Below are 14,322 nucleotides of genomic sequence, written 5' to 3'. Positions count from 1 at the left end.
CAAGTAAGTGGCGTTTATAAGAGCCTTACTGTCCTTGTGTTTTAGTTTTCTAATTTTTGATCTTATTTTCGACACAAAGCTGTTAAACGTTTTAATTCCTGCACCAGACTTTATTTTGGCTTTCATTACTTTGCTCACCAACCATGAGCTAAGTTTTTCCCCTTTTCCTGCATCCTTAGACCTAAGTCTTTGTTTAGCCATGTTTAACAGTTGTAAATCGGCTTTGTGTCGATTAGGCAAATCTGTATGGTTCTGATATGCAATATCGTGATGCATACAAGCTTCGTCTAACTTGTTTACGCCTCGATCTCCACGTAGTAAACGTTTTTGAAGTTTAGTACCTGGTCCACAATCATTGTAACCAGGCAAATGAAGTTCAAAGGGTAAATTATTAATCACACTATTTACTGGTCCACCACCTTGCATCGTTTAAAGCAAAATGAAAGACATGTATGAAATAATAATGTTTATATGAATGATTTGATATCTAATTTTTATCAATTCACTATCGCAGCTCTGTTGATCCAACTATTTTCTGTGTTACTTAAACCTAACCATTTCACAAACAATTTATTTCCTTTTCTTTTTTAAACTTTTTCTATCAAATAAACGCTTGGGAAATATGTTTTTTGAAGTTCCGGTTCATAAAAAGTTCCTAAAATAGCTTGTTTTCGTTGATCTTCTATGTGATACGTTGTGGGTGTGGTATTGTTAACTTTTTTTATGGTAAATATTTCAGTTGACCAATTAGGAGTATATCCCTTTTTAAAAACATGCTTGTATTTACTAATGCGAACACTGTCACCAACTTTGAACTTTGGTACGCAACGAAAAGATATGTGCTTATGTGTTATTTTTATGTTGTCTTTTAGGTTTAACTCATTGCATTTATTTACTTCAACAGGTTTGCATTTAATAGTACGGTGCTTTGTGTTGTTATACATTTTCAACGTATCTTGTAACACCGTTACATACCACTTGTAGTTTCCGTTCATACTAAAACACTTATACAATTTATTTTTAATAGTTTTTATCAAACGCTCTACAAGTGAAGCTTTCTTTGTAGAAAAGGTCGAGTAATGGTTAATATTAAACCTTTTCATGAGCATTTGGAATGAAGTATTATAAAACTCTGTTCCTGAATCTGTTTGTAAATTAACTGGTTTGCGTTGACTTTTATTGAGTATGTTCTCAAATGCAGTAATAACATCAATTTTATTTTTCGATTTGAGCGGCGCGGCCCAGGCGTATTTTGAGAAACAATCACCAATAATATGTAATTGTAACCTTTGTTGTATTTTCTTAAATTTTGCATGTCCATTAAATCGGCTTGCCACAAATCATCAATCCCTTTTAAAATGACAGATCGTCGATTAATTTTTTTTCTCGCTGCTTTATGGATTTCATTTACAATTTCTTGTTTGGACATTATGATGACTTTTTAGGTGCTAATAAGTTATCTACAGCTGTTTTTGTGTAAAACTTTTCTTCTAAATGAATGGAAACTTCATATATCTTCGCTTTTAAAGTATTTTGTACGTCGTCCATAATTCGAGCTTGCATTAACAGCATGGCTTTATGTAAATCTTTTGTTATTTTTGTCATGAATTGATCGACATAGACCTTATTTACAGCGTCATCTGGCTCTACAGGAGTTCTGACACCTCTTAACGTCGCAGCTTTCAAATCAAATTCACCATTTTCTGTTTTGTCAATGAATTATCATTACACTCGAATAATTCTGTCAATCGCATTCTTTTATTAATGTAATGACCAAATTTGTCTATATTCATGTTAAATATAGTAGTAGTATGCTTTTTATTGAAGGGTTAACAGTAAAATGAAACGTATGCGTAAGCGTATGACGATGGAAGATATTTATTAACTGATAACCTTACTTTCACGTAATTCTTTAATGATGGAGATTATTTCATTGTCCAGCCCAGTGTTGCCAGCGTCTCGTGAAGCAATCAAAAGTTTTAATCTATCCACTAGTTCGTTTGGATTGTCCCAATACACATAGTCTACGTTTTTTCTCCACACTTTTGTCAAGGGTAGTCCATTTCCCTTTGGTTGATTATAGATCTGATTTGTACTTTGTAATTTGAAAAAAGGTTTAATAATTTGCAAATATTTTTGTCCTTTGCTACTTTTAATGGGTTTGTTTGGTTCAAAATCTCGACGATGTGCATTTGTATCGAGCAGCATGGACTTGTAATGCTGCATATCATTATCTGTCACTATACTCAAGTCTACATCTTTTTTTAGCAGTAACTGTTTCAAACCGGGTGTATTACGATATTTGCGACCCGCGACTGTAACAAAATCGTCACCAATCGTAATGTTAGCTGAACCTAACATAAGTTTTCCACGCTCTATCCGAACACCGAATGGTACATCATGTACTGCTTCAGGAGATAGGGACCAAGATGATGTATCGCATTCTTCGTTCTTATCACCCATGGATTGAAATGAAGATTCACTGTCGATTTCATTTTCATCACTGCTAAAACTAGCTATTTCTTCTTTTTTCTCCCGCTTGCTATGGAGGGAAGTGGAACATTTTTTCTTACTCCTCCTCTTTACTATTTCTGATTAATTTCGTTGCGGGTTCCAAGGCAGTTAATTGTTCCCCCTGGGACACACCCAACTTAAGTGTTTCGGTGGTTTTCGTTGGTTTCATTGTAGATCCTGGCTTACAGGAGTTGCAATGACGGGCATGTGTGACGGGCTAGTCCCACTAACAATAAGTTCAATAATGTCATCTGTAAGCATATATGAAAAGACCTCAAAAGGAGTGTCTAAATAAAGTATCTCCAAAGGCAATTGCGCAGATCCATGAAAACGTAATTGGTCCTCATTCAGGTTCAGGTTCTTCGTTTTGCATATTATATTAGACCTAGGCACACATTTAGATGTACCAGGGGCCGCTGCAAAACTAGTACCAGGTGTAGTTTCAACGGCTGGATTTGAACTGCTTCGAGTACTACTTAGTCCTCATCAGAAATTTCATACTCATCTGTGTCGAAGGTCAATGTTGGATCAGCGACATCATCGTCGTCAGAAAAATCAAGGCCATCTTCACTGTCTTCCCACTCTCCCAATATATTTTGCAGGTCCTCACTTGTCAAATAATGCAAGTTATGTCCCATCTTGGTACTGAAAAACAAATATTCAAATTGAAATAAACACAGGTAAACCCGTTTGTGCAAGTTCCTCTCTTGAATAAGCAACAAAGACAAATAGCGCCATCTAGTTGGCGGATTTGTTACTAAATCGCTAGAATGGTTTGTTGCCGATGAAACAACGTTCCCGGATGAGCACCTATGAACAGGAGCTCAAGAATGCCAGTAGCAAGTCCGCAGGATAATTGCCAGCTTATCGCGGGACTTGAAGTTTAAATGTCTAATGTGGAAGACGATGAGCGCCTGAAGACACAGGTGGAGTTGCTGACCGTTGGTTTGGACCGCCATGTGGTGGCCTCACGCAGACAGGTGCTTCTTCTTCATGGCCTCCCCGAGCAGAAGGGTGAAGACTTCACATCCCGGGCTGTTGCAACTATACAAGACAAGTTGAAGTTGAATATTTCAAGAGAGGACATAACTTCTTGTCACCGCCTGGGAGTTGACTCAAGTAAGCCTCGTCCTTTGCTTATCCGATTCCAGAACCATAGTCTTGTTGTCTTGTTTTCGGAGTTCTTGACGAAGCCCAGGCACGAGGTATTTCTAGCCGCCCGCAAACACTTTTGAGTCAAAGAGTGCTGGACTTCTGAAGTCAAGATTGTGATCCTACTGCCAGACAAGTCTCGTCGGAAAATAGAGTGCTCCGCTGAACTGCAAGAACTTAGGAAGCAATTTCCTACTCCCACTGCTACGTCAAGTGAGGCCCCTTCGGACTCACGGTCACCGAATAACAAGTCTCCTACTGGGAAGAGGCCGCGTAAGCAAGCTAAATAATTTTCTATTTCCATTGGGTACTTTGGTATCAATTTTACTGTCGGTGTTAGGAAATATTTATTGTTTGACATATTCACGTAAAGACCATAGTCACCACAGATTACATTCATTGCATTGCAATATTGTAGTGATGTTATTTAATTCGTTCGAAAATATTGTTTCTGTGGATACGAGTCTTTTGAGACTTAATCATGGTAAAAACTGGCGAGTGCATCAAGGATGCTTAGTAACAGTGATCTGTTATTGAAATCCCCCTTTATTTATTTGTATATTATTATTTATTTATTTTAGGTAATTTATACAGGGTGTAAGGAACACCGTGACTTTTCCGTGGGACCTGAGTTCTAGAAATGATTCCAGACCCCCCTGCGTTGGAATTTTTCATCGGTCTTTTCATGAAAATTGAATTTTTTTTTCGCGTTTTTTTAATTTTATGTGTCATAAAATCATTTTTCCTACGTATTTCAATAATATTTTCAAAACGAAAGTAATTATTAAGCCGTTTTCACGAAAAAAGGCAATGTAAATGAAACACTAAAAACTGCTCCCGATCAGCTGATTCGTAAAGGTACTCGTCGGTCATCGCTCTCTCGCAAATCTAACCGAAAGTGACGTCAAAACCGAACCAATACATGAGCGTCAACCGTAAGAGATAGCGCAACTATTGCGCGCGCACTCGCACTCATTATTCGTAATCCTGCCTACTATTCCTTTAAAAAAAACCGCGCGCTTTGTAGGCACCGCTAGCCGCCTTTGTCGACACCGCCAGCGCGCCGACAAACACCTACAGCGGTATCGGCGAGTGACGTACCTGTGACACTGGATAAAATAGTACATCGATTTTTGTTACACGGGTTCCATGTTATAAAATAAAAAATTACTTTCTCAGCGTTTATCAACTTATCGTACTACGAAATTTATTAAAACCTTTTATTATTAACAGTTTGTTATTGTTTAGAATTCTGTAGTTCTAAAACATGTTGTTATAAACAATAATTTATTTTTTCTAAAATTAAACTCTGTTTTGTTACTAATATCCATCATCTACTAATGAAATTCCTGCCTAAAAATTTTTATCATTTTTTTTCCTACGAACTGCTGAATAATTATTCCAGTCACATAAAACAATTATGTTCTTACACAAAAGTACATTTTGTGATTAATCAATTTTAAAAGGTTTAAGCTAAGTACTTTATTGTCAAGAATAATTTTACGATATTCACTTCGACCTCATGTAATTTATCGATAAAGAATCATAGGTACCTAGGTCCAACACTACTCAAAGGTAAAACCGAAAGTTCGGCTTCTTCAAAATAGTACCTATTTTTACTCAGTTTGTTCCTTACGCTAATCGAATGTGCATGTGCAATCGGGTAATTCGCGGACTAATTATCGTGTAGGCAGACAATTTTATTGTGTTAAGTGATATAAGTGCGTGTGTTGTGTGTGTATTATTTAAATTACGATCCTAGTAGCTCGATAGGTTATTTTACCGCCCGGGAGAATGGCAACATGCTAATGTGTTATGGCGAAGCACGTGGCAATGCAAGTCTCGCGATGAACATTTACTGGACGCGGTACTTTTTGCCCCGGGTTCAGCAGCAGATTTTTCGCCGCGCCAAAATTTGTGTGCACGTAGATGGCGGACATTTCGAACCTTATCTGGTTAGAAGTGAGCGAGATTAAGGTAAGAGTAGGTTTGATTTAATAATACACAAGACACAGATTGAAGTCAGAATAGTGTAAATTGATTGGTATTTTTTGTTGTGATTGTTTTTCGTTACATCACAACATTTTTATAAAATGCGCGCGCGTTTCGAATGTTTCGATCGTGTCGCCGAGTGTCGCCCTCCTACCACATTACAGTTCGTGTAAGTACGTACGCTGAGCGTAAGGATCGCGCGGTAACCAATTCATTGCGTGCTCAAAAATGACTAAATCTATAAACATTAATCTCCGACGGTAGCGACTTCTTTAATATTAATTCACACGTTATTTTAAAGTCATTATGCGACTTTGGTGGTACGGTGTTCCTTACACCCTGTATATTATTGATTTATTTACTTACTAGCTGTTGCCCGCGACTCCGTCCGCGTGGACTTCAGTTGTGTTCGGTGTTCCCCGTTTCCATGGGAATGCCGAGATAAAATGTAACCTTGACCCCCCATTACACACCTTCATATCAGACTACCCTTGTGCACATATATTTCATAACTTTTAATAAACAATGTTTATAAAAAGAGTTTCATATTAGTTTTGACCTACCATTAAGCCCACATTACAACGATTTTTTCATTTAAATAGTAGCCTATGTCCTTAATGAGATTATCTGTATACCAAATTTCCATACAATCGGTTCAGTAGTATTAGTGTAAAAGCGAGACAGAGAGATACTTTCGCATTTATAATATTAGTATGGAAAGATGCACAGTTTATCTTCATATGCCAAAGTCAATCAAACACCTCAACAAATCTATCGCCATCAACCGCAAGATATAATATAGTCCTCTCCAAAGTTTCGCCACATAACCGTACCTAGGTATCCACGACACCGCTTTCAATTTATTTACGAAAAATTACTTAAACCCAAAAGAGCAAGAAGAAAACATTCTATCTATTTGTGATATCAATCGTTTATGAGAAGATATACATGTTTCTATTTATGAATGAAGTTGACGAATACCTAGCCTACACCTTGTTTTTATAAATTAATACAACACACATGTTCTCATGACCTCCAACAGACCTGTCAATACAACTTCAAATGCTACTACAGTAATCAAAGCGACGGCACGCTGCAATTAAAAAAAGATTTCGTATATCTATATCAACCGAATTGACAAATAAATCACTATGCGAAACTAAATTACATTTGAACTTTATTTGCGAAAAGTCAATGGTAAAGATGGCGACAGCGGTTTGTTTGTCAGTACCATTGGAATGTAACGAAATTAATCCATAATCTGAATTTTGCGGATATATTTCTTCGACTCATTAATATTTTTTTATGCTTGCATACAAGGTTTAGATCAAAATTATTAATTTAGATAATAATCTACTCCACAAATTATTTTAGTTGTAATGACACTAACAACGGCATTCTGACAGTTGCTATGGTTACAATTTTTGTTTATAACTCGGTAAAACCGCCCGCCCGCTACATATCGAACCATTACGCCCTTTTACGTAATAAGGTCTAAAAATTTCCGGCCTGATCTATAAAATGAAGGATAAATCTCAAACAATTTTTATTAATTTTCAATAAAGTCCTCCTTAATTTCAATACGCTTTTCGCATCGTTTTATTAACATTTCAATTCCTTCAAAAAAATAGTCTGAAGTTTTATCTTCAAAATCTACCAAAACCGTGGGCTTCACCTCCTTATCCGTGTTAAACTTTTTTCTAATTTTTTCCTCGCAAGTCGGATTTCAATTTTGAAAATAAATAATAATCGGTTGGGGCCAAGTCGGGACTATAGAGTGGATGATCGAGCTCAGTGATACCTCATTCTTTGATGGTAGCCTTGGAAACACCCGATGTGTGGACCAGCGCTTTGTCATGAAGCAGCAACACTCCTCGCGCAAGTTTCCCTCGACGTTCTTTTTTGATAGCATATGGCAATTGATGTAGGAAGGAAGCGTAGTACTTGCCCGTTACAGTTGTGTTGCGTTCTTTAAAATCCGCCAGTTCATCTTTTGTCTTCAACCGACTGTCTTTCAGTATTGTCTCTTCGACAAATTGAATATTTTTATCAGTAGTGGCCTCGGATGGACGTCCTGGGCGGGCTTCATCTTCAATGATGTGTCGCATATTCTTTTATGGTGGAATATGACGCTAGCTCTATCGCGATCCCGCCGCGTCTGCTCATGATTAAGGACTCCGGTTGGGTCCAAAACTAGTCGGGCTACCCCGATAAATACGCGTGAATAAACCGTTACATCATTTAATAATGAATCAGTCTCACGATAGTTATTATAAAAAAATAATGACGGGGAGGATTGTCCGTATCATGTATACGGCATATCATCATCCAAACGTTGTTTGATTTCGGCCGGCGTCTTCCCCCACGGCTTGATACTCATTCTTATCTATTTCGAATTTTCTGTCGACTTTCTAACTTTAAAAGGTTACAACTTTGTATATGAATGAAATAAACTAATACTTTTAAGTGCGGGTATGTCGATAAAAGTCTAGTTATTCAATGTCAAGTTTGATATCTTTGATTAATCCAATGCGGGTAAGCCGGAAACTTCTGGACCTTACTACTTTACCTTACTTAGGTACAACCCTTTTTCCAGTTGAAAAGTCGACTATATCCTTCCTCAAGCTCTAGACAATCTATGTACCAAATTTCATTGCAATCGGTTCAGTAGTTTTGGCCTGAAAGATTGAGATTGAGATGATTTTTGTCATGTTTGATGACAGTTTTGTTTCTTGTTCGTCTTCTTGTGCATCTGATAAGAAATGAAATGAAATGAAATCATTTATTCTGTAAGTAGGATATATCATCACTTTTACATGCCTTCTTATTTTTTTGAGAACGCTGGAGTCGACATTTCCTATCTGACTACCCTGAGAAGAAATGTCGAAACAAACTCAAGGGGTCACAGTCTCTTTTAAAGTCCAGACAATTTCAATGCGAATAGATATGTTTAAACCAATGCACGGTATTTTTTTGGACTGGCCTTTTGAAGAAAGTACCAGATCGATCTGAGCAAGGGAAAAAAAAAAAAAATAATCTCACTCAAATCGCCAGTTTGAGAAACTACAATTAACATATACCTGCATAAAGTTTATACTTACAATAAAATAAAATTAAAGCAAAAAAGATTGAAAATTAAAAAAATAAAATGAAATAAAATTAATAATTCGGTAAACATTATATGCGTAAACATTATATAAGAGTTTCGCTAGCGCGTTCTGTGATGACTCGGTGTTGCTACGTGACCAGTTGTTGACTACCTTTTCCTCCTTCAGCAAATTCTTCAATTCGGTCCACATAAACGCTCAAAGTATCCCTGCTCATCATGCTGACCTTCTGTCTACTTTTGACTCCAACCTTGTACATGCTATCCTTGTTTCTGAATCATTTCTTAAGCCTGCACTTCCTTCCACGCAATACTCCTTACCCGGCTACAAGCTTGTGCGTAATGATAGAACTGGCAAGGGAGGCGGAGGGGTCGCCATTTACCTTCGTGGAGATCTCAGTTACAAAGTCTCAGGTACACCTGCCTGATCAGGGATGATGTGCGCAGCCATAAACTTCGATCCCTTGTCTCTTCTGTCATCATGCGCATTCTACAGCTTAACGCTACTCATCATGCTCCTCACAGTAATCCCTCACTTGTGACCTCATAATTGTGTCCGATTCTAGCAAAGTAGCCACTCATGGACAACTCTCTGCCTCCTTCTTTTATCACGACCTTTTGTACATTTCTTATAGGATCCGTCCGCCTAAGCGTAAATCTAAATTTGTTTTCCTTTGCAGCTTTAAGAACATTGATTTGAAACGTTTGAGAGGGGATGCGGCTGAAATTGACTGGTCTCCTGTTTATGACTGCAATGATGTTGATTCCATGGTGTCCGAATTTAACGGATTGGTGCTAAAACTCTACGATGAACATGCTCCTCTCAAAAAGGTTAGAGTCAAACACCTTCCAGCTCCTTGGTTGTCGGATGACATAAAACAAATGATGTCTAAAAGGGACAAAGCAAAGCGACGCTATAGAAGAAATCTACGGAGGAAAACTGGTCGTCATACAAAAAGGTTCAGAATCGCTGCAGTCGTCTGTGAAGGGATGCAAAAAGACGCCACATTAACAATAGAAATGTTTGATTTTATTTCTAATACGATTATGCGTATGTTTATTTACATATTGACATGTATAATTATATTATTAATAAAATATTATAACAAATGTATGTATTTAATGAGGGGACGGTGCAGTAAGTCAGCGTTTGAGGTATTAGTTCTTTTGTCATTTTAATACCGGCAGCAGCTGCGTCATGCTCCCCTAGTCGTCATTGCCTGCGGTGGCGTTTTGGGTCGGGTCACCTCCTACCCTCTAATATGGCAAGGGAGGTGATGGCTGACCCTTGCGTCATGCTCTTGAACGGGTGCTGCTTGTGGTGACTGGTCGTACTGCTGTCTTGGTTGTTAGTTTATTAAATAGATCAAATAAGTCATACCCCACCCTCTGTAAACACTGTCTTATTTTGCAGCGTTTCCTTAATAATCAATTAAGGTGTAAATATATTTATGTAAAAAAGCGACAGCGTGCTATGTTGTGGAGTTTGTTGCGCCGTTTCTTCTTCACAGCTAGAGCGCTTAGGAAGCGGTGAAGGGTGGGCGATACGGGGAGCTGTCTGTATATTTTGACATTCAATAAGTGCTACTTTGTAGCCTATTTTGAATAAAAGGATTTTGATTTTGATTTTTTGATTTTGAATTCTATTGAAACTTTCAACACGCGACAAGTATGGCAATTTCTCAAATCATTCGGTATCGGTAATGTTGCTAATGATAGCGCTGTCGAGTTAGACCTTAACACAATTAATGTTCACTTTTCCAAGTCACCACTGACGCTGGATGATGAAGTTAAATCTTCTACTTTCAATTATTTCTCTAATCTTTCTTTACCAAACTGCACTACCTTCTCTTTCCACCCGGCTACAGAAGGAGATATCAAACGTGGGCCATATTGGGCATTTCTTCAAAGGCTGTGGGTGATGACGGACTTCATCTCCATCGACATGCTCCTTCCCATCCTTGATGTGTTCACTCCTGTAATTTTACACCTAATCAACTATTCCCTTTTTACTAGCTCCTTTCCCTCAACTTGGAAGAGAGCTTATGTGTTGCCTCTACCTAAAGTATCTAATCCATCTTTAGTCACCCAGTTCCGTCCAATATCCATCCTTCCAATATTATCTAAATTTCTTGAGAGTGTTGTCAACAATCAACTATTATATTATCTCTCCTCTAATGGCCTGCTGCGTCCGTACCAGTCGGTATTCCGTCCTGGACATAGCATAGTTTCGGCGCTGGTTAAAATAACCAAAGAGGTAAGACTGGCTATGAAATGAAATGAACGATGGAGCCGACATTTCCTAGCTGACTACCCTAAGAAGAAATGTCGAAACAAACTCAGGGGGCGCAGTCTCTTTTAAAGTCCAGAGAATTTCAAAATTCAAGTAAAGTGCATAAACTAATGCAGAGTATTTCAATCAATGGATAATATACCTGCATAAAGTTTATACTTACAAAAAAAGAAATGTATTGAAAAAGATTAAAAAAAAATAACGCAAATGAGTTTCATATTATCATTAAATTAACTAATAATTAATGTTGGCAAAATAAATTCATGCAAAAGCACAAAAAATGTCACAACTGTATAAGATTATATGCAAAAGCACAAAACATATCAATAGTTATGTACACAAATAATGATATCTGTATAAGCGAGCAGTTCAATCCCAAGCATTTTTATCATTTAAATAATCAGATATTTTTTTATATCTTTTTCTGGATAGCTTGGATTTAATAAAAGTTTTAATTTTTTTAAGGGGAAGCTTGTTGCTATGGCATTTAACAATATTAGTATTGCTGGACTTTAGCAGTGCTTTTAACTCGGTTGATTTTGACATCCTCTTAGGTATTCTATCCTCACTTAATATGGCTCTTTCTGTAACTGCATGGTTTAATTCTTATCTTCGAGGTCGCTCACAGTCGGTCCACTGTAATGAAAGCTCCTCTGATTGGTGTGACCTTGCTGCGGGTGTTCCTCAGGGTGGCGTTCTCTCTCCTTTACTCTTCTCCGTTTTTATTAACACTATCACTAAATCTCTTACTTCACACTACCATCTTTATGCAGATGACTTGCATATTACAAACACTTTAAGACTGAAGATATTCGCAGTGCAACTGATGCCATTAACATTGACACCATGAATCAATGGGCTAAAAGTTTTAGTCTAGTCCAGTGGTTCCCAAACTTATTTTGTCTACTGCCCACTTTGAGAATAAATATTTTTTTAGCGCCCCCATTTTTTCACCTATTTAAAAACCACTATAACTTCAAATTAGTTTAATTAATTATTGTGACCCATATATGTATAAAATGTATACTTAGTAACGGAGAATTCTTAAGGAAACTTTTACTATAACCCGCAACTTAAAACCTGAACGCAGTAGGTAACATACAACGGTGCTTAGGTCTCAAGTTAACTCTCACGGGCTCCACCTGCCAGTAAGAATGGTTATTGAAGCGCAATTTTATGGTATTGAAATATAGAGTATCTTTTTATTAAAAATATAACTAAAATAATCAATCCTTATATAAAAACTAATGTGATGGATGAATCTGATGCTGTTTAATAAGTTTGTTAATATCAGGTTCCAATTTACTCAAGAACAGTCGCAAGTCGCCACGTTCGGTAACAAGCAAACGATTTCTCTTTTTAGTAAGCAGTGTTGTCACAGCACTAAATCCACGTTCACACAAATATGACGATGGGAATGCTATCAAGAATCGTTGAACGATTGACCACAATCCAGGGTACAATTGCGGGATCGGTTTTTGTAGCCAAAATTCTTGGTAACCATTTTTGAACTTGATTTTTATTTCCTCGTTTGTTGTCAATTCTATAAGCTCTTCTTCCAGCTGAGGTGACATTGCTGTGTTGACATTTGAAAACGGATCTTACTGGTATTTCTGGTATTTCCAAGTTCAAAATGTCCTGGTACCGTTCGGTGAAATCAATGTGGAGGTTTTCCAAATGTTGGCAGTAGGCAAACAATTCGTCGTTACTGCATGATACTGATAAATTTGGGAAATTGTGAAACTCACGTCTGCCCAGATTCTTTTTGTGTAGAAGCAGTTTGGCTGCGAAAGCAGCAACGACGTTTTTTGTTTTAATTAAATTTAGTTTATCGCCTTGCAGTTGGAGATTCATGTCGTTGAATAATTTATACAGGTCTGTCATGTAAGCTATATCATTCTTTGATGTTATGAGCTTGTCTTTCAATTCTGTATCTTTAGTTTCCAAGAACTCTATAACAGAGTCAAACAGGTTGTAAAATCGAGTCAGACAATTGCCTCTTGATAGCCAACGAACTTCAGTATGAAACAACAAACGGTTGAAATCCTCGTCATTAGTAACACAAAGCTGATGAAATAATCTATCATTCAAAGAGCTGTTGCGAATTTTATTGACTGCTTTGATGACATATTGCAGTGATTGAAATAGTTTTTCACTTAAGTTTCTAGCTACTAAATGTTGTCTATGAATAACGCAATGTACAGCAAGGACATCTGAAATTTTATTTTTTAAGTACGCTATGAAGCCTTTATGGCACCCTGTCATAGCCGGAGCGCCATCCGTAGCAACTGAAATAATATTTTTCAAAGGAATCCCTTTCTCATCGCAAAACTTTTCCAATGTATTGAATATGGTTTCACCTTTTGTATCGGTCTCTAAATTTCTAGCAAATAATAGTTCTTCACATATTTTCTCATCTTTAATAAACCTCACGTAAGACAACAACAATGCTTCATTAGTTGGTAAAGTGGACTCATCGAGCTGAATTGAGAATTGACTTGTCCTCAGGTGATCGCACAAAGATTCTTCAATGTTTTCAGCCATTTCATCAATTCGTCTTTGCACAGAATTATTACTCAAAGGAATTTTCGGATAATATCTGCGGCCGGTTTATGAAGCACAGTAGTTATTACTTCATTTATTGCTGGCAATATTAACTCTTCTCCGATGTTATGTGGTTTGCCTTTTTGAGCAATTAACAAAGAGATATTGTACGAAGCTCGAAGTCCGTTGTCATCTTGCTTAGCAGCCGTCGAAAATAGTTTTGCTACACTTGGCTGAGTATTATGCTTCTTCTCTAGGTCTTGAAAATATGCTACATTCTTGTCTTTCTTATCTGGATGCATTTTATTCAAATGATCTTGCAGCCTTGAAGGCTTCATTGCTTCATTCGAAAATGTTTTAGACATAGAAGACACAAAGGCGACGACGGGTTTGTGGGATTTTCAATAAATCCGAATTTGATATATTCCGCACTGTATTGCCGTCTCTTCTTTTTTACTTCCGACATTGTTTTGCTTTGAGAAATACGTTCAACTTCGCAAGTAGTGTAGAGGAGGCGTAAGTACTACTCATCTATTGCACGCGAAACCACAAATGAAAATAAAATAAATATTACATTGTTTATATAGGAATGCTTAAGCAGCACGCACCGACAGGAATAAAACAAACATGCATAAACTCGTTTATCTCATTCGACGCTCAATGGTACTCAACAAGTCCGAACAAGTATTCAATGAACCAGCCGACTAATACAGGAATGCAC

The 14,322-nt window shown here is 37.2% G+C and overlaps 1 pseudogene; it reads right to left on the bottom strand.

The window, feature by feature from the left end:
- Nucleotides 1–12,228: 12,228 nt before the first annotated feature.
- Nucleotides 12,229–14,314, bottom strand: LOC113507397 (annotated as a pseudogene).
- Between the last annotated feature and the right edge of the window lie 8 nt (nt 14,315–14,322).

The sequence above is a fragment of the Trichoplusia ni genome, unplaced genomic scaffold (assembly GCF_003590095.1).
Source record: "Trichoplusia ni isolate ovarian cell line Hi5 unplaced genomic scaffold, tn1 tig00001929, whole genome shotgun sequence".
Taxonomy (NCBI): Eukaryota; Metazoa; Arthropoda; class Insecta; order Lepidoptera; family Noctuidae; genus Trichoplusia; species Trichoplusia ni.
The sequence above is the reverse complement of the archived record's forward strand: the minus strand, read 5'-3'. Positions and strand labels throughout refer to the sequence as shown.